Raw genomic sequence first — 5460 nt, 5'->3', positions numbered from 1 at the left:
AAATCCTACAGAATCCTACTTTCCTACAGAATTCTGTTGTATAGCTATATACTGTAGGCTATACAGACACGCGAAGCATATTCCTTCATTTATTACAAACTCTGTTGCAAATGTATGTTTAACGATATGTTTAAATCTATGTTTAAAATTAGAATGTACAGTATGTTTTACAAAAAGAAAAAAATTGCTTCATTTCGACTGACAGTTCGAAGTTCATTATGTGAGACAGATGTTGATTCAGTTACTCAAAACCATTGTGAGCTAAGTTGATCATAGAGACCATTGGTGCCAATGGTTCAACGATCTACTTACAGGGATACTCCACTTTTTTTGGAAATAGGCTCATTTTACAACTCCCCCAGAGTTAAACAGTTGAGTTTTACCGTTTTCGAATCCATTCAGCCGAACTCCGGGTCTGGCGGAACCACTTTTAGCATAGCTTAGCATAGATCATTGAATCGGACAGGACCATTAGCATCTCTCTCAAAAAAATAACCAAAGAGTTTCGATATTTTTCCTATTTAAAACTTGACTCTTCTGTAGTTGCATCGTGTACTAAGACCGACGGAAAATGTAAAGTTGCGATTTTCTAGGCTGATATGGCTAGGAACTATACTAGCGCCTGAACTATACTAGCGCCTGAACTATACTAACGCAGCGCCTGAAAATAGTCCCCAGCTCGGTAACTTCCAACGTGACCGGGACTAAGTTTGTCTAACCTATTAGACCTATTTTCAGGCGCTGCGTCATATCATTACACCTGCTGGACTCATGGTACGGCAGCAAAGTTTCTTGATTATTACGCAGGAATGAGAGTATAGTTCCTAGCCATATCAGCCTAGAAAATCGCAACTTTTCATTTTCCGTCGGTCTTAGTACACGATGTAACTACAGAAGAGTCAAGGTTTAAATAGGAAAAATATCGAAACTCTTTGGTCATTTTTTTGAGAGAGATGCTAATGGTCCTGTCCGATTCAATGATCTATGCTAAGCTATGCTAAAAGTGGTACCGCCAGACCCGGAGATCGGCTGAATGGATTCGAAAACGGTAAAACTCAACTGTTTAACTCTGGGGGAGTTGTAAAATGAGCCTATTTCCAAAAAAAGTGGAGTATCCCTTTAAGATTATGATGCTTTTGAGAAATGTATCCCTGATCGATTTATTTTAGTAAAGAATTCGTCGACTGATTCAAACCGGAAATTTATCTTTTCGAACTCTTCATTAAAAGAACCGGGTCATTCATTTGGGAATCATGCAGTTTTTGATTTAACAAAAAAGAGCATGCTCATAAGAGTTATTTGTTTCTGAATCACTAGGCACATTTTGGATTCGTTAAAAGAAACAGCTCAGAAAAGTAATTTTCTCGGAAATCAGATTGCAATTGTAGGTTTTTGATTCACTAATATGAGAGTTAGTTCATAAGTCATTAGTCGGAATTACAAAGTTTTTGATTCTTAAAGAACCGGGTCGTATGAGTCATTACACTGGTCCCGTTGTATGTTTTTGATTCACTAACAAGAACCAGTTCATAAGATTCATTCGTTCGGAAATCAGACTGGTCATGCTGTGTGTTTTTGATTCACTAAAAAGAACTGGATCATGAGAGCAGATTTGTTCGGGAATCTCACTACACTGGTCGCACCATAGATATGCATACGTAGATATACATTCGACCGCTCCAGACACGTCTGTGCGCCCGCCATCTTGGAATGGTCAGCTTGTCGTCATTCGCAGTAAGAATCAATGATGCCCTAACATTGCGTAGCTTCTGGTTGTGAAACCGCTGAGGTGTACATTCCAGAAGAATTGGGATCACCTTTTTTACATGTGAGAATGTGTTGGTTTGTGTTTTATATGTATTATCTAAATTTGACAGGTTTTATACTATGGTAACTTTTTAATGTTGTATTCGCTGACGCCTCAGTTTTGTTGTATTGTGTTAGTTTAGCAAAATCATCTACTTAAGACGCACAGTCATCTTGCTCTTGAGTATTCAAGGGCTGGTGTTCCAACATGGCTGATGGCTTGCATATAGCGACCCATGGAAACAACCAATAATGTGGATTTATGTTTATATATCTATGGGTCGCACTGAATGTTCTCGATTCACTTAAAAGAACAGGCCTAGGCGATTCATATGTTTGTGAGGATGCGCTTCATGGTTGTTGTCACATGCAGCCTGCGACAACAACTCAATTAATAATTATTATTTTACAGGACGAGTCCTTTTTATTGCATTGGAAACAGACAACAGACTGCTTGGTAACTCACATCAGGTAAAATATGGTTTATTTTTGCTATGGCGCTGTATATTCAGCAGCTGGGGGAGCGGCTCTGCTGGAAAGCGGTGCAGAAAACACTGCATCGAATCCACTATGAGGTAAATAACGTGTTGTTTATGCTTGCACTCTGCCATTTTCATAATTGCAAAAGCAGCAGGTTTGGTTTAAAGCTGCTGTGGAAGACTGACCATCCATGGAGCATGATAAGAGCCTATATTAGCCCTGCTTCTATGCCAGTCGCTTGATGAATCATTCAATAAAGTCCTTTCCTGCTGTATAAAAACACTTCTCTCTTGGCCTGCTGACCTGTGTTCACACTCAGCACTTAGCCATGCTACTACTGTCATGATTTAATGCTCTGGTCTACAACCCCATTCATCCGTGGCCAGTGAGCGAGGAGACTTACCTGCCGTACTCTTCCATATGAGATTCCGCCATTTGCCAGAAATATACTGCGAGGCATGTATAGATGAAGACATTCCCCAGGCGCCATAACATCTAGCACAACTTTATTATGGGTCCAGCAGAATATGTGATAGATTACTGCTAGTGAGATGAGGGTTAAGCTTGGAGGGGGGTTCCATCATATTTGGGTTTAAGGAGAGATCTAGACAGCTGGCTCCTCCCGTTTTATGAACCTCGGCTTGGAGAGTATATTATATGTTGACGCCATCATAACACCAACTTGGTTCAGTTTGCAAATGAGATGCCCTACACCTGACAGGGGGTTCTGCGCCAGTAGAGCCTTTGAGCACCTCCAAGAATTTATCATCTCTTTGAGCAAGAGAATGGAGAAGAAAGAAAGCTCAGTAGGGAGGGATTGCATAGTTTCCACACATAAATCTTTGTCCGGCCTCAGTTCCACATGGAGGACTGGATGTGAAGACAGGTGAACTCAGGGATGTCCCATAATGAATCCAGGGGACGGTGTGATCCTGATGGCTCAGCAGAGTGGAGACTACTGACCTCGGATGAGACCATTTTTTCACGTTCTCTCTCATTTTATTTGTTTACATGTAGCATGTTTGTTGTCACTCTAATCATGTTGCAGACAAAATGTTCCTTGTTGCCAGCAGGGGGCACTTGAGACACAGCAACAGCTCACCATGTTTCTAGAACCAAATAGAAGCTGTGTATTTGGATTACAGAACTGATTGTGAGTTTGTCTTCACTCAGCTCCCCCTTATCATACTGTTTTTGTTGCAACTTCTTAGTCACCTTGCAATAGTTATAACTAACGTGCATATTTTATGCCGTTGTCTCAAACAGATGGCTGAATGAAGGACTGGGAAAAAGGGCGATTAATGGGGGGGGGGGGAATCGTGTGATACTTTCTAATAATAAGGCATCTCAACTTTGTTAATAATATGTGCACTAACAAGTAAAAAAGGCTGGAAGACCATCAGAATGGGCTCGTTAATGTCTCTGAAACACAGAGAACATGTTGCAAATGCATCCGCAAACCCAGTCATCTGTCAGCATCGGCTGGGTAATGATCTAACCTATTAGCATTTCAAAGTCTAGGGTCTTTCCTTCTCTGTGTCGGGGGTGTCTTATGCTGCATATGCAAAAATAAGATTATATTGTATTTATGTCATCCTGACTGTAAGATTCTAATTTGTTGGGCTATTCAGAACAACACATAATGAACTGAATGTTGTATTGTGGTAAATCTTCCACTCCATTTGTTCAACCTTGATTTCATTTCATTTTACTTAAGCTTATTATTTCTAACAGTATATTTACATATAAAAGAGTATCGACTCAGGCATATGCACGCTGCTGTTGTCATTCCAAAAGGAGGGGTATTTCTCAAGAGGATGCAAGCAGAGCAATAATGCCTTCACCTAGTTTTCGAATTACAAGGAGGGCTAGAGGGGGCCGAGATCAGCTCTATTTGGACTTGTTTGAAGTGTCATTTTGGAAAGGAAACCAACAATATAATTCACAATGTCCACAATGCATTCTACCATACATGTTCACGGTGCATTCTGCCATATATACAAAATCATTTAGCGATGAATGCAAAATCACAATCATTTAATTACAGAATTACAGTTCTGTTCAATAGCTTGGGGTTGATGAGATTTATGATAATAGTCATAATAATATGAAGGCTGCATTTATTTGATAAAAAAATCAGTAAAACAGTAATATTGTTAAAATACCTGCTTTCTAACTGAAAATGTTTTAAAATATAATTTATTCCTGTGATGGCAAAGCTGAATTTTCAACATCCTTTACTCCAGTCTTCAGTGTCACGTGATCCTTCAGAAATCATAATATTATAAACATTTCTTATTATTATCAATGTTGAAAACAGTTGTGCTGCTTGATATATTTGTGTAAACCGTGATACGAAGAACAACCGTCAAAAGAACAGCATTTATTTGAAACAGAAAGCTTTTATAACATTATAAATGTCTTTAATGTCAGCGTTTTGGTCAATTTAAAGTGTCCTTGCTTTTTTTTTTTTTTTTTTTACTGAAATTTGAACATTTGCTCATACAACACTTAAGGACAATATATGACACCTGGCAAACCTTGAAATGTTTGGAATGTCAGGGATGCACAATATTGGTTATTAGCTGGATTTTTTTTAATTTATAAGAACCAGTCATTATTAGCCAAATAACTGTGCATGCTCATCTCTCTTATTTTCACATTTAGATTACCTTTGTCTTCATCGAATGCTCACTTAAAGTTAATCTAAACACTAACCTTGCTAGAAATCTTTGGCAAAAATCGGAATAAATATCCATTTTTCATTTACATTATTATGTTGTGATGCCTAAATTCACTTATTTTTACAAAATAGCATATCATTTCAATATTTGACAATTGTCGGTTATCAGTCACATGCAAATAATGATTGGCCTACCATTATGATAATTTTAATATTAGTGCATCCCTACATTATTTTAACTGCATAAAATCCTACAAAATAAAGTCTGCTGCAAAGAAATACATGCTTATTATCCTAGCAGTAGAACATGCATTGTAACTAAATATGATGTCACTGTAAAAAAGATAACATTTTTTACTTTTAATAATCTACTTTCTTTAAGCTTAAGTATAATTAGAACACTGCATCTCCAGCTCAAACCTGACACCCGAGGTGTCTCCTCCTTCAACCTCAAAGAGAACTTAAGGAAAAGCATGAAAAATCATGACAAT

This window comes from Rutilus rutilus, assembly GCF_951802725.1.
Source record: "Rutilus rutilus genome assembly, chromosome: 11".
NCBI lineage: Eukaryota > Metazoa > Chordata > Actinopteri > Cypriniformes > Leuciscidae > Rutilus > Rutilus rutilus.
Note: the sequence above shows the minus strand (reverse complement) of the source record.